Genomic DNA, 27,508 nt, shown 5'->3' with positions numbered 1-27,508 from the left:
GGACAGAAAGGGGGCTGCTGGATCCATATTTATCCAGTGGCTGGGAACTCATGCAGCTCAGGGAGTGGCTATAGAAAGACTGTATTGCAGCCCTGCGGGCAGAGGGTGGATGCCATTCCCGACCTCTGCTTCGAAAGGATTAGTATGGCTTTGTGTGGGAGAGGTGAACATCACCATCAAAGCATAGCTGTGATAGTTCTATATGAAATTCACCTCCTTGTGTACAAGGCCTGCATGAGTCCCATATGCTCATAGGAAATCATCCCATGGCAATGGCATTTATTTACTCTTTGATGCAAAGAGAAATTAGTGTACAACAAAATCTGTATATTTTCCAGAATACTATTAGCCAGATAATGAAGTGGCAGAATTCTGTGTGGTAGAATGCTTGATGAAAGATGTAAAAACAAAAAAAGAGCCATGTTCTTTTCTTTCTTAACAGAAATATTGTAAAGCCTAGTGAAGAACAGTTCTCTTCTCCACTGGTCCTCTCTTATCAACTGCTTCATCTCTTTGTTTTGTTTGTTAGCTCCAATTGTGATGTTCACTTGCTGCTTGACTGGCTAGATGACATCAGTCACAATCACTGTGGGCAAAAAAACAGATAGCGGTTTGTAATGCATCGTCCTTCCTCAGAAATGCCAGCTTCAATTTGCCTGGAGCCAGCGATTCAAATATATATTACACATAATTACTCTTTAAAAAATTAATGTATTAAGGTTGAGAGAGAAAAACAAAAGAAAATAAATTAAAGGGCTTGATCCTGTGAGTGATGAGCACCCTCAGCTCCCACTGACACAACTGGGAAGCAGTGGTAAATACCCCTCCCAGTATTGACAATGCTGGGAGATGTGGATGTAAAGTACCTTGCAGCTTGAGCCCTAGATAGTCTGTCTGCTATATAATATAGTGTCCTCAATTTACCTCACTGTGTTCAGATATCACGGCACCCTGAATCCCCCAGAGAGCCAGGCCCCTATTATGCTACAGGATCTAATTTCATGTAACTGTTTTATTTTATAACTGCATTAATGTTCCTATGAGTGAATGGTGGTTTGTACTCCAGCAGTTAAATGAAATTTAGGACTGTAACAAAATTTTGCTGTGAGACCTGGCATTCATGACTAACATTGTATAAGTGGCACGTTATTGCTTAGGGGAAAAAATGGTTCTGAAAATAAATAAATTCTTACACATGCTTAACATTGGTTTTATATCATAAAAGAAACAAATCAACCAGTAAAAGAGAACTTGATCTCCTGCAGTGACTAACTTTATGGAAAACTATATTTTTTAATATTAAGTTCAAAAGTTCTGCAATCTGTTGTATATCAGTAAACAAAATATGGCAAAAATGTTCATTCAAAAGGAATCTGAAATTAAATTTAAATCTGATAAAGGCTATTTGTCTTCCCTGTGACTCATATCCTGGAATGAAAGAAATATATTATAAATTCTTTGTCTCAACCTCTTTTTCTCTTTTTATTTTGTTAATTTGTGGGTGTGCAGCAGATAATTGAATTTTGGAACATGATGGAGAGACGGTTTGGGGAGTGCTTTGCCCCAATCTGTAAGCACACATTTTACATGTTTTTCTAATTATTGTATTTGAATGTGTTTGAGTTTCAAATATAGTTGAAGTATTTTTAATTAAGCCATTTTAGTTCTAGAAAATGATGGAAATGAACCCCAGTCCAAAATGTGGTTCTCTTCACTTTAGCCCATAAAACAACACAAATTTGACCCCATGTTCTGCTGCCCATACAATCCTCACATACCAGTACCTGCAGATTGCTCTTGACAAAAGCAAGAGTAATTTTAGCAGCAGATGGTGTGTTACAGGAGGATCTACATATTTCTATGAACCGACCATGCATCTTGACCCCTAGTGCCCAACCACAAATGCTGCTCTACAGCTCAGTGCATAATGGAACTATGGAACCTGAACTCCTCAGTAGTTGAGTGAGCTAGGAGTGGAGTACAATAGTTGTACTGCAAGGTACCCTTTTTGGCTGTAAGCTTATACTGAAGCCAGGATTTAGCTAGTCTTTCACTTTCTTCCTCCCATCTTTTTTTTTTTTAATACCCCCAGAGTTCAGAAAATATAAATCAACTTTCCACTTTTGAATAACAATAAAAGTACATGTTGGTGGATGATTTGGAAACCCAAATTGGCCAAGATGTTAAAACCCACAGAACCTGGGCATATAATACAAACATCAGCTCAACCTTAATGCACATCCCAATCTTTTGCTTGTTAATTGTAGAAATATTTGTACGAAAACCATCTGTTACCAAAGAACAAGAATATTTACAGTCATTGTCCTCAGATGTTATCACAAGGGTTGACAATTTGTTCTATGTGATGTTTTAAGCGGGTTTTATATATAGAGAGAATTAGTATAGAATAAGTAAGACAATCACAAGCATTACAGTACACTGATCACATTTAATGAAAGGTAGTGTCAAAAGCCGGTCTAGACTAGAAACTACTGTTGATATATCAGTGGGGTAAAGGTGTGATTTAAAAAAAACAAAACATTTTTATACTGGCAAACACTATAGTGTAGATGTGGTTACACTATTAACACAATGCTTTTAACAGTACAGTTCATTTCTTTTGGAGAACTGGTATAAACTGCATTTATGCTAGGAGGGTTTGCTGATATAGCTATACCAGCAAAGCTTTTCAAGTGTAGATTTGGCCTAAAGCTCTTTCTACAGTGTGTAGTATTGGACCAACTGGTGCAGCTGCATGGAACACCCCAATGGAGCTCCACATAGGTACAGCAGTATTCCCTCACACTACGTTGCAGGACCAAGGCCTAATTGTGATTAAAATAATTTGAAGGTACACTATGGGCCCTGACCTTTAAAAAGGCCTCAGTTCAGCCTCTGATTTTGAGCAGGGTGCAGTTTTTGTGGGTGCAAATAACTTCAGGCACATTAGACACCTAATTACTTAATTTGTAGGATGTCTTAATGCTATACAATGTGCCTACAATTATTTTCACTTGAAAAATGGTGCCTGCAATTATTTCTGGTGCAAAAGTGCAGGTGCAAAATTGGAGGTCACTTTTCAAAATTAAGTCTATAATGAGCCATGAATAAAATTACAGGTTAATTTGCGTGCAGGTTAACCTACTTGATATTCCTGTTGGTTAGACAGTTGGCTGTTACATGCCTCTCCTAAGCATACAGGTGGCATGGGTTGGAAATGAACTGTTAAGAGATTTAAATGGCTATATGATAGAAGGTGATGGTTTTGATGGGAGAATGTATCTTGTACTTCAGGGTTCTAGACCTGAGTTCTAGCCCTGGCTTTGATGTCTGTGGTCTTAGACAAGTCACTTAAGCTTTGTGAGGTAATGTCAACAGGAATGGAAGGTGCTCAGCACCTTCAAGGATGTGATCTGTATCTCACAGGATCAGAATCAATGCTTGTAATGTCCTTTGAGGATCAAATGCCGTATTTGTCCCTCTGGTCTATCTCAGGGCAGAATTTGTCTTAAAAAGCCCTATGGACAGTAAGCATTTAATATTATTATTAGTCAGGTCCATGCCAATGATTTAGATGACAGCAATGAAAATAAGATCTCGAGCTTTGCAAATGATATTAAAATTAGAGTTAGAGCAAATAATTTGGAATAAGCAACTGGATTCTAATTTATTTGGCTCATGTAGGTAACTAGGCCAGCAGATGGAAAATGCAGTTCACAGTAGAAAAATATAATATAATTGGTCAGAGAATATGTCCTAAATGGAACAATCATATAGCCCAGTTAGGAAAAAAGGGTTATTGGAGGGAGGAGGGGGGCTTAAACCATGCAGAACCGCATGCAAAAAAGAATGCTATTCTGTTGAATTAGCGAAGAGAATATAAAAATAAGGTGATAATCAGGGCTGGCTCCAGCGTTTTTGCTGCCCCAAGCAGCGAAAAAAAGAAAAGAAAAGAAAAAAGCCGTGATGGGCGGCACTTCGGCGGCAGGTCCTTCCCTCTGAGAGGGACTGAGGGACCCGCCGCTGAATTGCCGCCGAAGACCCGCACGTGCCATATCTCTCCATTGGCCGCCCCAAGCACCTGCTTGCTGCGCTGGTGCCTGGAGCCGGCCCTGGTGATAATAAGGCACATATTGGGTCCCACATGGAACTATATTTGTGGACTATTTTTGTTATACTACACCATAGCTATAAATAAGATTACAGGTCCCTGTCCCAAGGATCTTAGAGTCCAAATAAGCCTTAACACAGCAAGGGATGATAATAATAAAGGGTACAGGTAGATGGTATCACCAGGCAAGATATGCAACAGTGAGAAATCACTCAGATTGTTATAGACTGTTCCTTTTTAAAATTAGTATAAACAATGGGGGACCAAAACAGGTAAGAAGTGATGGAAGGAATAAGTTTAAAGAGGAATTTGAAGAACAATGATGGATCATCACTAAGACTGGGTACATTCTTGGACAATGTAAGTTATAAGGAAAAATGCAGGTAGATAGTCTCATTTTCAGTAGTAAGGAGGACAAAATAGAGGCTTTCAAAATTATTAAAGGGGTTTATGAAAGGGATCAAGACATACTTTTCACACAGGTAAAGGGCAAAATCCTTAACTTAGTCATGAAATTAGTCTCGTCCATGGCAATGGGTCTACTTGCATAAGGTGAGCAGGATTTGGCCCCAGGGTTTTAAAAGTTAGGGGACATGAACATTAAGAGTACAGAAGAAGCTAGTACAGACCTACTTCACACAAAGGTATTATAGATGTATATAGAATACATTACTGAATGCCATTGAAACATAATAAGAGATGTTTTTAAGACTGTCATTATTTAAAGAGGAGACAACTGAGGGACTGGACAAAGCAGGAAGGTGGGGTTAAGATACTGATAAATATTAAAAGGCATAATGTTCGTGATCCTAAGATATTGTATGTCATAATACAACAGCAAAGTTCTGTTCCTAACCATTAATTCCCTTTTTCATTCTAATCTGCTAACTTTATTTTGCACAGAAGCTATCATCTGAAAGTGCTTGAGTGCTTTTTTCTGATTGCACTGGCACAGTTATATGAACCATTAGCTATCATTACCTTTATTTCAAACCTGTCACTTCTTCTTTGTAGCCAGCATGCTGTGGGGGTGAAAATACCCAGAAACAGTCTCTAAGAAAGAATAAAATCACCCATACAAAAATGAGCTGAAAGAAATATGTGAACCAAGAAGGGGAAAAAAGGAGACGAGAATCTTGATAAATCAGCTCTCTGTTTGAGCAGAGGACATATTCTATTGCTATAAAAAAAAACAAAAAAAAAACCTAAAACACAATGCAAAGCTGGAGCTGGCTTTTGTCCATGCTCCTTCTCCCACCCAACCCTCCATACCTAAGATATCTCAAACATTCCACAAATAAAGCAAATACAAGTCATATTTGTATGACTGTGTTACACATGAAAAAATATAAATAACTGGAAAAGAGTTTGAAAACTTGAGATAAAAGCAGTGATTTTTTAAATGAAGATCTATACATGGTGCTGTTCTATAAATCCTGCATGAGCCACACAATGAACTATGAGCAATTAACATTAATTAAATGGACCCTTCTAACTGTAGGGCTGCTGGTGACATATTAATAACTTCAGAATGCACTTGGATTTGGAATTTTTTTTTTCAGGGTGCGTGCTAGGCTGCCTTAGTAGATCTCTGGCATGCTCCAGCTGCCACTGTACATGTATGGAATACCATTCACACTTGCAGTAACAAGCACTACTAGCCAAACACTAGGGGAACTTAACCATTATACAGAGCAGTGCAGAAATAGCTTAGACTAGAACATACCAGTAAGCCTGATTTGCCTGCCTAAAACACCCAAGGAAGCTAACTGCAAATGGATAGGAGCACTGACAGACAGATGATCATGAAGGCAGCTTATGCAGCAGGAACATGTGCTCCAGAAGCCTGCTTATCCATACGCAATAGCCAGTGTTAGAAAGTCTATTGCTTACTTCTGAATAAGACAGGACCAGAAACCATGGCCAAATTAACCTCAATGTAATACAATGGAGTTATGCCAGGAATTAATTTGTCCAATTATCTCCCTGTCAGCTTTATGTTAAAGGCAAGGAATGCAAGAGGTGACTCAGTCCACGTATGCTGGCAGTAACATGCAAGCCAGGGGGATATCCAGAAGGAAATAATGTCATAAGTTTGGCAAGGTGGCAGCTACGTTTACCAGCTTAAACAAGATTTGGTCATCAAAAATGTACAACTTTAAGACCAACTTACGAAGCGTCAACTCAAATGTTATTTTCACCTTAATATATGGACGTGAAAGGTCCAGAAAGACATCTAAATGCCTTCAAAAGCAAATGCCTCAGGAAAATACTAGATACTAAATGGAATAAATTTATAACAAATGCTGAGATTCATCAGAGAGTTTGACAACTTCTCATCTCCAAAGTTATCCCAAACAGATGGAAATATCGGGACATGTGATAAGAATGAAACCAGAGCATCTGCCATTGCAGGCCTAGGGTGACCAGATGTCCCAATTTTATAGGGACAGTCCCGATTTTTGGGTCTTTTTCTTATATAGACTCCTATTACTCCCCACCCCATCCCAATTTTTCACATTTGCTATCTGGTCACCCTATGCAGGCCTGCCATTGGGCTGCTAGTGGAACACACAAAAGGGGCTGACCAAAAGAATCCCTCCATCAAGCAGTACTTAGAAAGGGAAAACTTTGGGGACTTAGCATACAGAACGTGCAAAGAGCAGCCCAGGATGGTGGAGCCTTGTCCGTGCACTAAGTGAGGTTTGATGGTGTGGTAAGGCTTCAGATTCAGAAGTATGGTTCTCACCTCACTATGAAGAGCATTGACACCCCCTCCCCATATAGTTTAAATGTACTCCCTTCCTGGGACTTGGCTTTATTGGTAACTCAAATAACATATCATCCTCAGTCTACCGTAAATTCCCTCCCCAGGCTTGCTTGTTCCTGGGGCTGCCCTGCAGAACCCCCTCTCTTTGTTACTACTTCCCTTATTTGAGAAATCCTAAATTCACTGGTACAACCAAACCTTTTAAGGATCAGTTTTTGTTAATCTTCCCCCTTTATGGTGGCTGGGGACATGTGAAGGAGTCAGGGTGTTACATTGCTCTTCCCAGTATCTAGCTAATGGTAGAAGAAGTAGGGCTGGAATATAGGAGGCAGAGACAAGGATAAGTAGCAATAGCCTCTGAAGCTTTGGTAGGGCATAGCAGAATGAGAAGTGGTTACAAAAGCTGTGTGGAGAATTCAAGAAAGTGTTTGAAGAATCCAGAAGAAAAAATAAAACAAGGAAGGAGCAGAGAAAAGTTACAGTGAGAACAAGATCTATCTCCAGAGGATGATGTGAGGTTGTAGCTGTGACACTGGCAGACCAGGGTGCCAGCTTGAAGATATTGTCAAATTCCCTTAAATGCTGATGCCCAGGAAAAATTAGCTTTTATAGTGGAATCTGGCCTATATCAGTTAAGATTATGCCTTTTGGATTAATTAATGCAGGGACTACCTTTCAGAGGTTTGCCAATGAAGTGCTGCAGGGATTACAGAACTTTACCAGGACTTATATAGATGTCCTAGCTATTTTTAGTGACTCTTGGCAAGACCACCTGGACCATGTGGGAATTGTACTACAGAGGCTTAAAGACACCAACTTCATTGTCAAGGTTTCCAAATGCAGAGGTATCTTATTTAGGACACAGGATGGACAGTGAGTTTGTTCACCCTGACCTTTAAAAATAGAATCTATTCAGAGTTGGGGTGCCCCACAAACCAAGAAACAGATCCAACCCTTCATTGGTCTAGACAACTATTACCAGAGGTTTGTAAAGGGGTTTAGTGACATTATGGCCCCCATAACAGACCTTACAAAAAAGAGACAGCCCTGATTTCAGCAAATCCCTTTGTGCTTGCCTAGGTGGCAAGATGGGTATCCAAGGGGACTGTTTGTGATTCTGTGTTAAGGCTGGTACTTGATTGGTGAAATCTAATTAGAGAACACCCAGCCAATTTGGGGTTTGTGCCCTGGTTTATGGCAGTGTGCCCTGAGATTGGCACCCACTTTCATGAGCCACTCCAGACAGCTGGACAATAGCATCCCCAGAAAATTTCAGCCTAGTATGTCTGAAAATGGTATTGTATTAATGGCATTGTGCATTCCACTTGAAATAGAATTTAATCTTTAGATTGTATTTTCATTTCAAGGCATAAGTCTGTCTAGTGATGGCTACATACCCAGCTCCCACTCGAAAAGACCTTGATAGTTTAATTATTTAAAAAATAATATATTACTAATGCTTGGATCCAAAAGTAAGAGAGAGAAACACACCTACACAGAAACATAAAGGGAGAAAAGCCTTGGCAAAAAAGAGAATAGAGAGTGCCAGAAAGAGAGAGAGAGGCCTGAAGGAAGGGGAGGTCTGAAAATTGTATTGCAGTAATGACATTGAACCTTGCCCAAATTAGAGCTTGTTGCTGGGTGTGAAATAGTTTTCATACCTGATTACAGAAAAAAAAAATCTTTAAAAAAATGAAATTGTTAATTTTCATAAGAAAATGTCAACATATAGCAAACATTGTGAGATGTTTTCTGCTGAATTACATGCACTCAGAACATACCGAGTATTATTATTATTCATTTGAATTACAATAGTACTTACAACTGCTAGGCACTTTCCAAATACATAAGATTCCATCAATGCCCCCAAAGGGCTCAGAATCCAAGAAGGAAAATAATATACATGAGCAGGGATAAAACATATGTTTAAAAAAATATCAGTTTACCTCCTCATTACCAAGAAATAACTGTAAATTACCCATACTACCCCATCTATTACCCAGAAATGCTCCTCTCTGGCACACAGCATAGAGGAGTTCTACTGAAGACAGTCTTTTCATTGATTTTTGGTGAGAGATGCATGGAGGCCCATCTAGAGGAGCAAAGATCAAGAAAATGGGTACAAAGAACCAGAAATCCACAGGAAAAAGGGGTAGCATGGCATTCTTCCTCCCTCCTTCCCTTCTGTAAGCCCCTTTGTGTAAACACCCTATTTGGATGGTGTATTGTGGTAGAGGGGGGTGGAGCCAACGAACAGAAGAACCTCTATTCGGCATGCACCTCTGTTACACCAGTGAATTTAAATGTGGAAATCTATGTGGGAATTAACATAGATTGGCCCAGCCTTATTTTCTCCTTTGTGTGTCAGAGGTGCCAGGGAACAGTATGAAGCCATAGGGAGGAAGCCAATAGTAGAATCATTTTATGAATTATTTATCTTTTGTATTATTATACTGCACAGGAGCCCTAGTCATGGACAAAAACCCCATTGTGGTAGGTGTTGTACAAACACAGAACAACAAGATGGGTGAGGCTACAATCCAAGTTTTAGAAAAGAGACAATAGATAGTTACAGACATGTAGAGGGGAGAGTACAAGGAAGCAATGAAACATTATTGGTCAGCATGATTAGCAGTGATATCTGTGCACCAGTGGCCTAACTTGTCAAATTTATTGCAGGCATCATGGCAAAGGAGAATTTAAAGAAGAGATCTGAAGGAGGATCCCGAGGTAGCTTTGCAGATGTTTACGGGCAGCTACTCCTAAACATAAGGGCAGCACTGGAAAAAGCACAAATGTGCTTTTTTAAAAATGTCACAAGGGGGCAATGGAGGCTGGTATCATGGGCCAGTCAGACATCTCAATAGTGAACAAGAGATGAGAAGTAAGGTGGGGGTAGGCCAGGAAGGACCTTGAAAGTGGTGAGAAGCAGCTTATGTTTGATGCAATAGAAAAAGGGGATCCAATAAAGGGATACAAAGAGAGGCATAACGTGGTCAAAGTGATGGTCCAAGAGAATGGATGTGAGTGGGGCAGGGTTGTATGATGAGCATCTGGATGAGAGTTTTAGCTCTGTGGATGGATATCTTAAGAGATGTTATCCAGAAAGAACCAGCAAGATTTAGACCTAGCCAGGATGTGAGGACCTAGAGAGAGGTCTGAGTCAAAGATGATGCCCAGGTTATGGGCAAGCCTTTCAGGCAGGTTGGTGTTTCTCACAGTGATCAACAAAGGAAGTGAGGGAAGGAAGATTAAGAGCTCTGTTTTAGCCATGTTGACCTTGAACTGATGACTGGACATCCATAAGATGATGTCAGAGAGACAGGTCAAGATTTTAGTTTGGAGAGAAGTAGACAGGTCTGGAGTAGAGAGGTAGATCTGTGAATTGTCTGCACAAAAATGGTAATTGAATTTGTGTTTGTGGATGAGATTACCCAGAAATCAGGTGTAGAGGGAGAAGAGAAGGGGACCAAGAATGGAGTTCCGTGGAGCCCCCATGGAAAGTTGGAGGTGGGGAGGGATGAGGAGGATCCTCCAAAGGACATGTTGAAGGAGCAATTAGAGGGGTAGGAGGAGAACCAGGGGAGGACAGAGGCTCAGAATCGTAGAGTGTAGAATACTTCAAGTAGAAGAACATGGTTGACTGTGTCAAAGGTGTTTGACAGATCTAGGAGGATGAGGATGGAGTACTGGTTCTGAGATTTGGCTATAAAGAGGTCATTAGAGACTTTGTTGAGGGCAATTTCAGTGGAGAGCAAGGGCAGAAGCTGGATTGGAGAGAGGCTAAAGTCGAATTGGAGGAGAGGAACTAGAGACAGTAATTGTAGACCCAGGGCCGGCTCCAGGGTTTTGGCTGCCCCAAGCAGCCAAAACCAAAAAAAAAAAGCTGCGGCCGCGATCTGCGGCAGCAATTCGGCGGGAGGTCCTTCACTCCGAGCCAGAGTGAGGGACCGTCCGCCGAATTGCCACCGAATACCTGAACCTGCCGCCCCTCTCCTAAGAGGCCGCCCCAAGCACCTGCTTGAGAAGCTGGTGCCTGGAGCCGGCCCTGTGTAGACCCATGTTCAATGAGTTTAGAGATGAAAAGGAGGAAGGAGATGGAGCAGTAGTTGGGGAGCCAGGAGGGGTCAAAAGAGGAGGCACTTTTTCTAATATGGGAGAGACTAAAGCATGTTTGTATTGTGAGGGGAAAGAGCCAGAGGACAATGAGAGGTTAAGGAGAAGGAGGGAATGAGGGTGGGCACAAAGATCAGGAGATGTGATGGGGTCACTTGGACAGATGAAGGAGTTAGAAGATCAGAGCAGATGAGAAACGTCTGCATCTGTGACAAGGGAGAAGGAGGAGAGATTTATAGGAAGGGAGCGGGAGGAGTGGTAATCCAAGGGGATGGGGTAGGTTACATCTTATTTTGTCAATTTTCTCTTGGGAGAAATTGGCAAGATCCTGTGATGAAAGAGGAGTGGAAGCAGAAGGACGGGAGAATCTGATGAGTGAGTTAAAGGTGGCTGGATTTGCAGACTGGAGGTCCACTTAAGTTGGCGAAGTAGAGAGGGTTTTTTAGCTAGGAAGATAGCAGAACTGAAGGAAGAGACTATTAATTTGTAGTGGTGGAAGTCAGCCTGAGCACAGGATTTCTACCAGAAATGTGCTGAGGCATGAGAGAAATGGGTGTTTGGGGTAAGCCAAGGGTGAGGGTAGACCTTGCAATAGGAGAGAAGGGCAAAAGACTCATAGGTGGAGGAGAGTGAAGCACAGTGAGAATCGATAACCGTATCAATGGTTATTAATAACTACTGCTTACTTATGGATCTTAATAGTAATTGATTATTTTTGAAAAGTAACTTCACCTGCGTAAGCCTTTTGTACTGAGGTCAGGGAGCATGTATTTATCTGTTCTTGACTGCAACCATTATTGAACTTATTTACTTATTAAAATGAAAACAAATTCACAGGTGAAACTCATTACAAGTGGAATGTATCATGTTTTCTTACTATAATTTTTTTCAGATTGACTAAACTTCAGCAATCCTAATTGTAGCTCCCAGCATCTATCCCCTGCTATCTTTGTTAATCCATAGACAAAAGAGCAGAACACATTGCTGTCTTTCTGCATTCCAAGCTATAGCTCGTCCTTGCTTTTTTTTTTTTTTTTTTTTTTTGCTAGACCATTCTAGTCACAAGAAAAAAAGAAATTATCACTATGATCCAGCCTAAAAACTCCTGGCTCCTGGCCAATTCTGAAGTTTATGGAAAATTCCACATAGGAGGACAGAAAATATACACCCACTCCATAACTACTGCTATAGATACCTGAGCACCAAAGTACCTCTTCCATCCCACTACCAACACAGATCACCATTGTTCTCGGACAATCTGTGACAGCAAAAATAAGCAGGAAAAAACCTCAAGCATCTGTGGTGAAAAGCACGGTATGATACCGAAATATTTGGATACCAAGCATTTCCATAGACAAATGCCATTGCTGTGAATGAGGCAAAAAGAACCTACTTCTCCTCTGCCACAGAGGTAGTAAAGTTATAGCCCCCAGCATTTGTCCTACCCCTTCATCACTTCATGAAACCAACTGCCTCTACTCAGCCACAGAATACAGCACCTCTTAGTGTGAGGTGGGCAGGAATAGGAGGGACAGGAACAGGAGTGGCCTGTATATAGCCCAAGAGCTGAGAGCAGGCTGGCTGGCGGTAGAAGGGAGGGGTGTTAGGACTATAGAGAATAATCCACTGCTCCTCCTTGGGAGGAGGGCGTTGAGAGGCTGACAAACCCAGGGAGGGGGGAAGCCAGGAAGGTAGGAGCAGGCTCCGGGGAAAAGCAACAAGGAATAGGAGTATAGATCTTGGCTGTTGACTAGAGGGTCCCTAAGCTGGAATGTGGAGTAGAGAGCCTGGGTTCCCCTACCTGTCACTGGGGATTTGGCACATCCCCGGCAGAGGACAATGGACTGCCTGGGATGATTTGTTCCTGGAAAGACTTTGTTACACTCCCTTGGAAGGAGGAACCACATAGTGACCTGGCCAGAGGGCTGAGTCATGAAGAGGAGGCTGTGATCCCTGGAGTGGGAGGGGTCTGCAGTGAAAGAGGATGATGGAAGAGAGACCACCGGAGCTAATCCCCAGAGTGACCAGGAGGAGGTGCCATATGCGGCAAGTGGACCCCATGACGGGAGGGGTGGGAACCAAACTGCAAAAAACAGTCTCTAGTGCCACCTTTTTGTATCCTGGATCTTTGTCAGGCTTCAGGCCAGGATACTTGTTACTCTGGAGGATTGGTTCCTCCTGTCCACAAACAAGAGGAAACATCTATGATTATTCTGCTGGACCTCCCTGTGACTTTCAGTGCCACTAATCATCAAATACTCTTGTCATGCCTCAGGTCCTTCCTGTCAGATTGAATCCAGATGACCATTATGGGCAACTGTCCCTCCACCTCTAAGGTCCTCCTGCAGAGTGCCACAAGAGTCAGTCCTCTTCCCCCACCCTATTCAATCTATACATCTATATTAAACCATTGGGAGAGCTGATGAGATAACATAGGGTGAAGTTCTACCCTATGTGCAGACAACACAAGCTCTGTGTCTCCTTTGCATGCAATTTCCCAGCTTTCTCTATGCCTAATCAGAGATGAACACTTGGTGGCTAAAGCTGAACTTGGGTGATAGTGGTGGGAAAAGGGAGCACATCCCAGACTATCATGGACATCTGCCCTCAACCTGTTTAATAAGTACACAGCCCTGGGGTCCCCTTGAACTTCTCACTCCTAAGAGATAGACTGAACAATGGCAGCAAAACACAATTCCATCTGCAATTGGCCAAAAGATTGCACCTTATCCTATCAGACACAGATTTGGCCATGGTGTCATGCATTCACAACATCTGGCTTTGAATATTGCCACTCACATAACTAGGAATTAAGCTACATATGCTAAAAAGAGCTCCATCTGGTACCTTGCATAATAGTCTATGCCATTCCCTCTCACAGCCAATGGCATGGAGGCATAGCCTGAAGGGAGAGCATCATGGCACTCAAGCTATTTTTGACTGGTGGAATGACCCCTTGGGGCTATTGGCAGCCTGGCGTAAGTTAGTGCCCTGGCGATCCCCTAATTTATACTGGGGTGAACAAGGTCCCTGGCCAGCCACAGCACTCAAGGAGGTACAAATGTGATGAGAAGACACTGTGGCCCCCTCATTTCCAGTGTTGAGATTTGCTGTGCTGGAACTGACAACCAGGTGGATGTTATGTAGGGCTAAAACTCAACCTGTTCAGAAGTTTGCTTTCTTTGCAAACAGATTAATAAAAATATAACCCAATTCCATCTGCAGAATGTCTGCAATAAACTTTGCTGATTTACCTAGCAGATTTTTTGGGGGTGGAGTGTGGAGGAATCTAGTGAGCACAGTTCTTTCCCAGAGATCTAGATCCCTGTGGAGATGTCACAGAGGGGATTTAACAGGGCTGAGGAGGCGTGGGACAATGATACAGACCCAGCTGTTTCCAGTCCATGCTTCCCTGCTGCCCAGATTTGCATGTTTCAACTCCCTACCACTTCCAGAAGAGAAAGGAAACATGGGGCCCTCTATTTTAGCTACTTTATATGGCTGCAGGAAAACTACCAATATCTAAACTCTAATGTAAATGGATGTGTATTTTAGTTTTTCCTCCCATATTCATAATAAGTGTTATTAAGAATAGAGCAGGTCTCAGATTTTAACAAGGCACTGGTTATATCAATGGTAAATCTGAATAGATTTTTTCAGTATGCTGTAGTAAGGTACTAAAACATAATAGCCTTTTAACTGACGCATTGTTATCAGCCTTATTATGGCTTTCTTCATGCCTGTCAGTGGATTATGGTAATTTTTTTAGTCACGGGTCTAATCAAAGTAGAAGACTCTGAGCTGCTGACAGCTCAGGAGAGAGACAACTGCTATAAGACTGGCTTCACGCAGTCATGAAATTCTGAAAAAGCCAGAAACTTCAGCCTCCAGCACATCCCTCCTCCAGGTAAAAACAAAGCAATTTCTTTGAACAACAGACTCCTTTTCTACACTTCAAACAAAGGGTCAAGGAGGCAGAGGGCACCTGTTTCTCCCCACTCTCACTACATTCAAAACAAGAAAAATTGATCCACTAGAAAGATGGTGCTATGAGAAAACACTGCAGCTTGGCTAATATTGCTCAGTGGAGTTTAGAATCAGAGCTATGATCACTACTGTGAATTAACCTTAAATTCTGTTTACACAATGTTTACACGCTGCTTATTCCTGAGAATTTGATGAATTTGAACAATTGTGCTGTATAAGGAAAGGCCTTATATAGTGGAAACACCACTTCCTTGTGGCAATGGTATAAGCTGCATTCACAGAGGGGACTCCTTACTCCCTGCACACAAGGGGACAGCTTGGCAGGTTGGCTCTACAGCTATGTGCATTTGCTGGCCAAAGCCTAGGTGGGAGGAGGAGGAGGAGGAGAATTGTGGGGGTGATGTGCAGTGGCTGTGGCCATATTACAGTCCCTGATTTACAGTGTATGTGGCGGTGGAGGGGGGATTTTCCATTTTTCGGAAGCTCTGCAGAGATCCTCTGCACCACCTATGTATACAGAGGGGTCCAGCATTCCCTCTTTAGAGAATAATGTTTTTAAACATTTTTATGTGTAACTCTTCTGTCAGGTGCAGGCGGCAGCAACCAGGGCTAGGTTCAATAACTAGGGGTTCCTTTTCAACAATACAACACAGAACTCAGAGTCCGAGTGTAGAAAAGAAACTTTTAATGAAAGGAGGGAAGTCACCCGATATTAGTTAGGGAAAATGCCACAAGCAGGATTCAGAATCATAAAACTATGAGCAGGACACCCACCTCAGACTGCGTGAGGCAGTGCCTTCTTCCTCACGTTCTTCAGTTCTACAACCAACAGTTCCTTTTCTGTGCCCCTCTCTGCTCCCTCACCATACCATACTCACAGTGGTTGTCATTGGTCCATGAGGACCCAGGGTTCAGAGGTGCATCTGTGAGAGTTCACCTGCCATACGGGAGAGAAGACACATTGCTTGCTCCCCCAGCTGACCACTTCCTCTGGCTGGCCGCCCCACCAGCCGCGGTTCCTCTCTGCTGGCCGCCCCGCCAGCCGCTCATTCGCTTCTGCTGTGACCTCTGCACATCAGTCTCAGTGATTTTCAGTTCTTTGCAGGCTGGGCAGAAACACTGCCCCACCACAAGTGATTTTAGCTCTCATTTGAGCACTTTAACATAACAAAAGGCTCCTAATGAAGCTTATTTAGCTCTGTCTTTGAACAGTGGGGAGGAACAGGTTAAACCAAGGTAAAAAACTCTGGAGACCCTTGGGAAGAGTCCACACCTCCTGGCTGGGACACCTGTCCCCATCCCTCTTACTTTCACAGGGGTCTAGCATCCGAGCCTCTGGCTTAGCGAGTTCCTTTCAGCTGAGGGTGACCCCTCAATCAGGACAAGCTCAGCATGGTTCTGCTCCCCTTTAGTCATACAATGAAGGTAACAACATTTCACTACCTCTGCATTCAAAAATGATTTGTAACCCAACACCAGCCAAAGCTGATCACTTGGAGCTACACAACTCCAGTCTGCTAGATACCTACACAGAGAATGTGTTCATGTAAATACAGTTTGCTCCTGAAGTCTCGCCTCCTCCTGAACTATCTGTCAGGGGATAGTTCAATCAGACCCTGCATATATATGTAACTTGAAAGGAGCCAGACTGACAGCCATAGAAGCTGAATTTTAATTAGAAAACAGGTACAGCATCATCTTCACACAGCTCAAGCTTCCCACAGTGGTCTGCCAATGGGCATCAAACCTCTAGAGGGCTGAGGGGATAGATGAGTCTCCATGTTCAGTGCAGTCTATGGCCATCTTGCTAAGATGGCCATTAGTTCTAGTGTTGTTGGCTTTATGATGTATCACTGTGATCTGCATTCAGACCACCAACGTATTTCATCTGGGCCACTGAACAGCAATGAGATGGTAATAACTTGCAGTGATGGCTGGGCTGAACTGGAACTGGTAACCTACAGGTGACAGGCTTCACGGCACATTGCCAATACTTTGACCCATTGAGTCCACATAATTCTTAGTCTTCAAAAGACCAACAATAGGAGGCCGATAGATGAATGTGGTCTTAAAAATTCAACCTATCAGAGTACCAAACAAAGATATGTATGGGTGATCTGTAGCTAAAAAAATTGCCAAGATAGTCTCTCCTTAGGCCAGATGTTGTCTTACCTGCATTCAGCATCACTGACAGTGCAAGTGGAAAACAGGGGAAACCTAGGAAAATGAGATAAGAAAACAACAAGAAAAATAACCCATGCTGCTTCCTAAGATGGAGAATAGTAAAAGAAGTCTGAGATGAATGAGTCCAGGATTTCAGTCCAAGTCAATGGGAATTTTGTTATTGACTTCAATGAGGCCAGGATTTCACCGATGATCTGCTTGCCCTCTGTGTATAAAAAATATGGTGGCAGTGCCCCAGGCCTGCGTCAGATGGAAGGGTATATTCATGCCAAAAAATATTTTCTGTATTCTGCTGAACATAAGGCACATCATAATGGTCAGCTACATAAAAGCACAGGCTGTAACTGTTTAAGGCAGACGTGGGCAAATTATGGCCCACGGGCCACATCCAGCCCGCAGGACTGTCCTGCCCGGCCTCTGAGCTCCCAGCTCCTGGGCAGCGTGGGGAGCGCAGCTGGCTCTGGCCGGGTGTCGCAGCTGTGAGCTCCTGTTGCCGGTAAGGGGGCGTGGAGCGGGGGGATTGGGTAAGGGAGTGTCCTGGGGGGCAGTCAGGGAGCAGGGGGAGGTTGGATGAGGCGGAGGTTCTGGGGGGGTGGTCATGGGATGGGGAACAGGGACGGTTGGGAGTGGGAGTCCCGGGGGGCCTGTCAGGGGGCCTGTCAGGGGGCCGGGCAGGACAGTCCTGCGGGCTGGATGTGGCCCGTGGGCCATAATTTGCCCACGTCTGCCTTAAACAGATGTGGATAGGGGTTGGGAAGGCAGTCAGGGGACAGGGAGCAGGGTGGGTTGGATAAGGGGATGGGATCCCGGGAGGTAGTTAGGGGTAGGAGGTCCCGGGATGGGGTTGTCAGGGGACGAGGAGCAGAGAGTGGTTGGATAGGGGGTGGGAGTTCCGGGGGGGGGGCTATCAGGAGGCGGGGGTGTGGATAGGGGTCGCGGCAGTCAGGGGACAGGGAGCTGGGGGATTAGATGGGGTCAGGGGTCCCAGGAGGGGGCGGTCGGGGACAAGGAGCAGGGGTGTTGGATGGGTTGGAGGTTCTGAGGGGGGCAGTCAGGGGGCTGGAAGTGGGAGGGGGCAGTTAGGGGGCGGGGGCCAGGCTGTTTGGGGAGGCACAGCCTTCCCTACCTGGCCCTCCATACAGTTGCCCAACCCCGATGTGGCCCTCGGGCCAAAAAGTTTGCCCACCCCTGGTTTAAGGCAAGATATGTGTCTAGCTAGTGTAACTATCCTTATCACACAATGCTTGGCATTACAATCTAAAAATGTCTCCTGGATTCTTACCTCAATTTTTTTCTTTTACTCCCTGCTCTCCTCCCTGATTTTATGTATATCTTCAACAAATTTTACATCAATAACATATTGCCACAAACATGATATCCACAAATAACCTTGGGCTCTTAGCAAAGAATTTAATCTTGACATACAATAATAGACAAAAAAATGAAATTTAAATATTGTCCAACAGCATATTTGCATTAAGGCAACGATGCAGATAATAGACAAAAAAAGTGTGATGAAATTGAAGGGAAAAAATAGAATTTGGAAGCAAATAATCAAAAGCTATGTATACTCAATTTGAAGAACAATATCCAAAAAGCTTAATGAAATTCAAGAAGAATAGTTCTGAAAGTGAATCATCAAAAACATCTAAACTATGTCCATTCAATTCAACCTTTATTTGCAATTGTGTAGTTACAAAAAGACTTCACAGCATCAAAATTTTAAAAAAATGTATTCTTAAGTCTATATAACATGGAATTTTTGGATGGAAAAACAAATGATGCCCTTATAGAAATGGAACTGAGAAATATTTGAAAGGAAACTTAAAACAGAATAAAAATATTTTCTAGGGCTAAAAGAGCAGTATTAAATGACACAGGGCCTTCAACATTTACTGGTTAATAGTCTAACATTGCAGGATTTAATATTATGCAGTTTCTCTTTCTACAATGGAGTAGGGGTGTTATCTTTAATTCAGACTCCAGTAAAGATTTCACACACTTGCTCTGATCTTGCAAATCCTTAATCTTATCATCCAATGTTTGTTGTAGTCTTCCATGTCATCTATCGTCTTTAATAATATACCAATTTTAGAATCTACTGAATCAAACTTTGACACAAATAAGTCAAAGTGTGACTTGAGGGCATGAATCACAGAAAATACTGCATCCAGTAGAGTCTGAAAGCTTGATCAAGAAAGAGTGATACGGAGATGGCTTCTGCAGCTGAATGAAAAGCATTGCAAGCAGCTACTACTAATGGCACTTGGGGTGGATGGATGGATAAACCATGAGTCCTTCCTACTTAAACTTCAGAAGTAACATTCTTCTCTATGCTTGTTTTTCTGTTGACATATCTTGAGAGATATTTTTTTAGGGAGGGCTTAATAATGTATAGTCGAGTCTCCTTCCAGAAGTGCAGAACAATATTTAAAGAATACCTTTCTATGCACCGTTAGTATTTACACAGTTTTTATCACATAGATCTCACCTGATCTCTGGCCCAACTGATTGCTTAAAAAATATATATACAGAGAGAGAAAACTGAAGTAAGTTCCATAAGTACCAAAAATATGGCTCTATGGCACTATCTCCCCTCTCTGACGTTTCTCTCCTTTGGAGGGGAGATAGTGGTAGACTGTGGGCAACTTCCATTTTGTGTCTTGGCCCATGGTGCCTCTTAAGACTGGGAAAAGCCTGTCAAAATCTGTAAAGCTACCACCTTATTCTCTCCTTAAAACTCACCGCTTTCTTAATACCTACAGTTCTTAATAACTGCAATCTGGTAAAATACAAGCAGATGGTGAGTTGTTGATTAGTGATCCTAAGTGGCTAAGAATTGTACACACACTAAAATTTGTTACCCTGTTTCCCTTGCCTCACACCTTGACCCACTTGTTTGTACAGCACCTAGCACAAGGGATCCCCAGCCTGGCTAGCTTCTAACCACTAACACAGCATAAATGTTAAATAATAGGAACAATAACAAGGGCAGTGGGATTTTAAGTCTCCTCCTCCCCTGTGATAGTCTTCTTCTTATGGGGACCTGCCATCCAGCTGGTACAGCTGCTGCTTTGGGGTTCAAAAGGTTCAGTTGAAGCCACAGCAGGGCAGGTACCTTTCACTGTCCCATCTGGAAAAGGTTGCCAGGGATGGCTGACAGCTAGACTTGTAAACTGTTTCCTGTAAGGATAAAACTGATCTAAATATAACACATTTATGTTCTGTACAGTAGCAGCTCATCTACCTCCTATTGGATGTTTTGCCTGTAAAACTGGCACACAACAGGCACTCTTTAGAGTGATTTCAGCCCAAGAAAGGAGTAAAACCTCATAGTAGCAAGTTGAGGCATGGAGTGTCTAAAATTCTAATGGTAGTTTGGCCATTGATTTCAACAGAGCTCGGATTCCACCTTGAATTTGTTGAAGCACTCTCTCTCCTGATGTTGCTTTTGAGCAGGGTCTAAGCAGCAGGAAGTCTGTTAGCACTCAGGAGGCTGGAAGAGTGCAAAGTAGCCATGTAAGATAGGCTAGCCAGGAAGGTTAGCTGGGTAGGCCACAGGCTAGAGAAGAAACACTGAAAGGGTTTCTCTTTCTATTGCATTCCTCTTGCAGTGCACCTAAAGAAGACAAGGAAGACTGGAAAAGGGCAAATATAGTGGCCATCTATAAAAAGGGAAATAAAAACAACCCAGGAAACTACAGACCAGTTAGTTTAACTTCTGTGCCAGGGAAGATAATGGAGCAAGTAATTAAGGAAATCATCTGCAAACACTTGGAAGGTGGTAAGGTGATAGGGAACAGCCAGCATGGATTTGTAAAGAACAAATCATGTCAAACCAATCTGATAGCTTTCTTCGATAGGATAACGAGTCTTGTGGATAAGGGAGAAGCTGTGGATGTGGTATACCTAGACTTTAGTAAGGCATTTGATACGGTCTTGCATGATATTCTTATCGATAAACTAGGCAAATACAATTTAGATGGGGCTACTATAAGGTGGGTGCATAACTGGCTGGATAACCGTACTCAGAGAGTTGTTATTAATGGTTCCCAATCCTGCTGGAAAGGCATAACAAGTGGGGTTCCGCAGGGGTCTGTTTTGGGACCGGCTCTGTTCAATATCTTCATTAACGACTTAGATATTGGCATAGAAAGTACACTTATTAAGTTTGTGGATGATACCAAACTGGGAGGGATTGCAACTGCTTTGGAGGACAGGGTCATAATTCAAAATGATCTGGACAAATTGGAGAAATGCTCTGAGTTAAACAGGATGAAGTTTAACAAAGACAAATGCAAAGTGCTCCACTTAGGAAGAAAAAATCAATTTCACACATACAGAATGGGAAGAGACTGTCTAGGAAGGAGTACGGCAGAAAGGGATCTAGGGGTTATAGTGGACTACAAGCTAAATATGAGTCAACAGTGTGATGCTGTTGCAAAAAAAGCAAACGTGATTCTGGGATGTATTAACAGGTGTGTTGTGAGCAAGACATGAGAAGTCATTCTTCCGCTCTACTCTGCTCTGGTTAGGCCTCAGCTGGAGTATTGTGTCTAGTTCTGGGCACCGCATTTCAAGGAAGATGTGGAGAAATTGGAGAGGGTCCAGAGAAGAGCAACAAGAATCATTAAAGGTCTTGTGAACACGACCTATAAAGGAAGGCTGAAAGAATTGGGTTTGTTTAGTTTGGAAAAGAGAAGACTGAGAGGGGACATGATAGCAGTTTTCAGGTATCTAAAAGGGTGTCATAAGGAGGAGGGAGAAAACTGTCAGGGTGGTTAAACACTGAAATAAATTGCCTAGGGAGGTTGTGGAATCTTCATCTCTGGAGATATTTAAGAGTAGGTTAGATAAATGTCTATCAGGGATGGTCTAGACAGTATTTGGTCCTGCCATGCGGGCAGGGGACTGGACTCGATGACCTCTCGAGGTCCCTTCCAGTCCTAGAATCTATGAATCTATGAAGTAAGGAGACTGGGACATGTTACATACTGGAAATTAATCAGCAATATCCTACTGTTATGCAGCACATGAATGCATGAAAGCCCATAAGGAGCATTTGGTTTATGCGTGGTCCCTTTCAGAAAGCCCACTCCTCTGAAAACAGCTCATAGAAACAAAACAACAACAACTGCCCCCTCGCCCCCAACCCACCCACAATGTTACATACTGTCTGAAGGGCTGTGGCTCTAAAAACAATGAAATCAACAATTGTCTCTGGCTGTGGAGAAATCACTCACCAATGGTGGCTTTTGCTGGTTGGCAGTCAAATAAAAATGAATCAACTACATGTCACACAACAGATTTCTGAGTGATACTGCAAAAGTACCAGCCCCCAGATGGCACTTTAAAAAGCTCATTATGGCATTTTATTGCATTGCACCTAAGACTATTGTTATCATTATGCTGAACCCACTCAGAACTTCAAGAAAGCATCAGATATAACTCAGATCCTCCTGCACCAAAATCATAGGCTTCTTATCCCTTGAACAAAGGAGAATGACTGTTAGCAACATAAGACTCACTGTTGAGCCATTCTGATTACAACCAGAAGGGGGCAGCTGTGCATACATACAAAAGCCAGTCTGTTACCATATATTTTTTGTTACAATTCAACTGCACCTGTATTCCCCCTCTGTGGTCCAGAAAAGGCATTCACTCTAGACTCCTGGCTCCTTAGCTGACACCTCTCTTGGGCAGAGACTCACCTCTCTCTCCCTCCTGACCAGGGTTTTTCCAGGCTGCACAGTTCACTGCCTACACTGTGTTATTTCCAACAAGTCAGACTGCTTAGACAGGGCACTATCTGTGCTTTGCTTTCTCTTCAGAGGCTATAAACAGCATAATTGCCCATTGTTATAAATTACCAGCTCTTTCTAAGCAAGCACATTTATTCTTAAGGTGAAAGCATTACAGAGAAAATAATTTGAAAACAACAAAAGAACCTGCATGTATGCTAACAAGCTTACCATAAATTACCCCATCACCCCCCAACTCCAGCAAGGGCTCTGGTAAGAATCAGTCCTTCAAATATCCCACAAAGGGCTAAAAATTCATAACAGCTATAGCTCAGAACATACACACGCATGCATAGGTTAGTCTTTCCTTTATTCAGCTTGGGCCTTGGATCGTCAGATTCCAGGAACAGTTAATCAGTAGACAGTGGTTCTCTCCTCAAGGTGTAGTGTCAAAAGGCTGGGTTTTTGCATAACTGGGGGTGATGAATTTGCATTCACCTTCCCCTAATATTTCCAAAGAAATCCATTTTGCACACATTGTCACAGAAGACCATTCTTGTCTGCCACATTGTTCAATACTGTCCTTTGATCATGCAGGTCCACAGTAATACATTACCTTTGCATTTAATACAATGGACTCCAAAGATACTTAAATTTAACTCAGTAAGGTTTTCCAATGATATTGCAGGAAATTGCCATACCTGTCATACACTGTATTTAGTTTTCAAATAAATAAATAAATAAAAAACTAGAATATGCCCTATACCACTGAAAACAAAAGCCACAGTGAAATCAGAAGGTAAGAAAATTATTAGCTGAAAAACCTAAAATTCTATAGGCACACCAGACTATTTCTAGCACCCAACCTGAAGGACAACCAGTTGCTCCACATACAGTAGAAATTAATTTTGTGATTATTACCTCTGTCTGAGATAATACAACTGCAAATACAAACTTTTCAGACCGGATTTCTCCTCCAAAACAAACACTTCCTTGAAGAATCATCTTATCAAGCCATTAAAAAGTCAAGTGGACTATAAAACCATTAAACTCCAGGAAATACTCTAGAGAGGACAGATTTTTCAATTTTTATCTCAAAAAATTAGCTCTTGTATTGCAATATTTTTATCATACAGGTAGGGAAAAGGAAACTTCCTTTTCCCAAGTAAAGCATTAGCATGTTGAGAACTGAATTATTTCAAATAGTAACTGAAAACATTAGGTCCGAGTCATCTGAGTTACCAATCCCCCTCCAACTTCCTTTCAAATATATCAAAATCTTTTGATTTCTATCCTCCTCAAATCCTCTTACTTTTGATATATTTTGTGGCCTGCAAACCTTTCCTGTACTAGTCCATCTCTAATTCCTCATCTAGAGCAAGCCAGGTGATTGCTTCCTCCATGAAGCCCTTCATGGGTGAGATTTTTCAGGTCTGACAAGGAAGGTAAAACAATACCTAATATTAGCTGAAGAACCTTAAACATCCCCTAGTAAATATTTGGAGTGACTGGAAGACACTAATCCAAATGAATAAAGAACTTCTCTCTAGGTCTGCTAAGGGCTTGATAAGCTTCTTGTCAAGGCAAAGCTATCTATTATTGAGCTTGGGAAGTTAAGCATGTAACACAGTTGCCAACTTATCCAGCTTACTGGGATTCACTTCTTTGTAAAATGGGGGTGGGGGAGAGGGAATTAAAAGACTATGTAAATTCTAGGAAGTCGCATACATCTGGCATTTGATGCACATGGTTATGTCCATTCACGCACTAATTGTGTTTTGTCTCACTGAACAGAGAGTTTAAAAATGACTAAAGCAAGAGCACAGTTGTATTTGCCTGCCATATCCTTCCCTGTGTTCATTTGCCAAGTAATCATAACATTATACAAAACAAACCTAGATGTCTCTTCTCATACAAGGCTAAGAATTCTTTCATCATCAATTACATTCTGATTAACTTTCCCTCTTTTCTTAATTTATGGGAGGAGGAGGTAGTGGATACCAGGGAGGAAACAGAGAATAGGTTATTAATTTGTATTATTTAGCACTCTAATAAAAGTGCACAGCATGAGTTAGGTACCTTAATAATGGATAATAAATAGAACTGTTCTAAAGTAGATCACTCCAGTGAGGTCATTGGGAAGTTTATAAGTGTAGCTGTCACACAACTCATTGATTTAGCCCCTTGCCTGCACTAAGTTATTTGTTTTTCAGAAATGATTGCCACCCAACAAGTTGCCTAAAGGCTCCATTATGCATGTATCTAATGAGATTTGATGTAGCTAAATTGGAGCTATATAAACTAGAGTAAGTTCATTAGTACAGAAGTTAGATTTTCACTTATGCTCTTTTTTATTGGCTATTTAAAATATCTTGTCACGCTATTTTCTTTTAAGGATTGAAACTAATGTGGAATTGTGAGGAGGCCAATAGGCCTCACAGAGACAGTGACAGGGTTAAGGAGGCAGACAGTCACCACACTGGTGATGAGCAGGTTAAGGAGAGCCTGTGGCTCTCGCTGACCCTGCCTCACTACACCTGCAACCAATGTCAGGTATGGAAAAGGGAGATAAGAGGAGAAAGACTAGGTGAGTTCAGGGCTGACCAGGAAGGAGGATAGAGTTCTGCTTCTTTTAGTGGGAGAGAAGTCTGGTTGCCACCCTGAGATGGAGCTTGCTTGCCAACTAGATGAGTCCTCCTGGAAAGATTAACCAGAGCTTGACAAGGGAATTGGTAGACGCACAGACTGTCCAGGAGGCAAGTCCTGAATAGAAGAGTGGGGCCCCACTGAAGGTTTGTGGGATGACCCTGTTTCTGAGTTGTTTGTTTTGTTTCTGATTGCCTTTGAATTATAAATGCCCTGAAAGGGGTAGGACTGAAAGGTGAAATGCATTGGTGAAAGCACCACTACACTGGACCTCTTAGGGACAGAAACCTAGCAGTGAAGATGTACAGCTGGGTGAGTTATGCCTGGAGGAGCCACAAAGGGGGGCCCACCTCAAAAACAACAGAGAAAATACTGAGTACAATTATCCTGGAATACAGCAAGAAATGAATTCTAGAAGAGGAGCTCTTGACTAAAGAAAGAATTAAAACAATATCTACCAGATATAAACACACATCTAGGCCCCAGTCTGGAAAGGAGCTCCACGTCGATGAACTCTGTGCTTGGGTAGAACCACCTGAAGCTGATGGGGCTCTATGTGAACTAAGGAATCTAGCCGTGCAGAGCTCCTTGTAGGTTGGGAGCCTTAGATGCTGAAATAAAACACTTTAAGCCTTTCAAATTTTCTGTCAGCTCTTGGAGGAATGTGCCCCATCCTGTGTGTAGTCCCACTAAAATGACATCCAATGGTACTCTCAACCTTCTGGCTAAGAGAGGTGAAAACATTATCTACTATTTGGTGCATACTGAAAAGCAGATTCATCCCATTCCTATCATTTTCTGTAGACTACTCAAATGAATGTTTGTGTGGCTTTTGAGTAACATCAGTATCAGGCCATGTCTACACTACAAAATTAAGTTGACCTAACTTACATTGGCATACAGCCCCCACAGTAATTACATTACTTGTACGTGTCTACACTTTGCTCCTTGTGTCCATGGTGCGCGTCCTCACCAAGACTGCTTGTATTGATTGTACTGTCAGTGTGGAACATTGTGGGATGACTCCTGAAAGCCAGTAACAGTCACTGTAAACAATGCAGTGTCTATACCAGTGGTCACCAACCAGTAGATCACGATCGATTGGTTGATCCTGGAACCTCTGACAATCGATCTCGGTGAGGGTCTAGGGTTGCCAAGCCTCCTGCAGACAAAGTGGGAGATTGGCCACTAACAGTCTGGCGGTGCAGCAGAGCTAAGGTAGGCTCCCTGCCTGTCCTGGTCCTGCGCCGCACCCGGAAGCAGCCGGCATGTCTGGCAGCAGCTCCTGGGGGGGGGGGGGGCAAGGGGGGGTCTCTGTGCGCTGCCCTCACTTGCAGGCACTGCTCATTGTCCGGAAATGGGAAACCATGGCCAATGGGAGCTGCGGGGGTGGTGCTTGTGGACGGGGTCAGCACGTGGAGCCACCTGCCCCTCCCCCCCCCCAGGAGCCACTGCTGGACATGCCATCTACTTCCAGGAGGGCACGGGGCCACGGCAGGCAGGGAGCATGCCTTAGCTCTGCTGCACTGCCATCCGGGAGCCACCTGAGGTAAGCGGCGCCCAGCTGGAGACTGCATCCTGAACCCCTCCTGCACCCCAACCCTCTGCCCCAGCCCTGAATCCCCCCCCCGCACCCAAACTCCCTCCCAGAGGTCACACCCCCTCCTGCACCCCAACCCCTGGCCCCAGCCCTGAGCCCTCTCCCACATCCCCTCCTGCACCCCTGCCCCCTCCCAGAGCCCACAGCCTGCACTTCAACCCACTGCCCAAGCCCTGAGCCCCCTCCCAGAGCCAGCACCCCCTCCTTTACCCAAACCTTCTGCCCCAGCCCTGAGCCCCCTCCTGCACACAAACTCCCTCCCAGAGCCTGCCCCCTGAACCCCCTCCAGCACCCCAACCTCCTGCCCCAGTCTGGTGAAAGTGAGTGAGGGTGGGGGAGAACGAGCGAAGGAG

Source organism: Trachemys scripta, chromosome 5 (assembly GCF_013100865.1).
Source record: "Trachemys scripta elegans isolate TJP31775 chromosome 5, CAS_Tse_1.0, whole genome shotgun sequence".
Lineage (NCBI taxonomy): Eukaryota > Metazoa > Chordata > Testudines > Emydidae > Trachemys > Trachemys scripta.
This window is presented reverse-complemented; position numbering follows the sequence as displayed.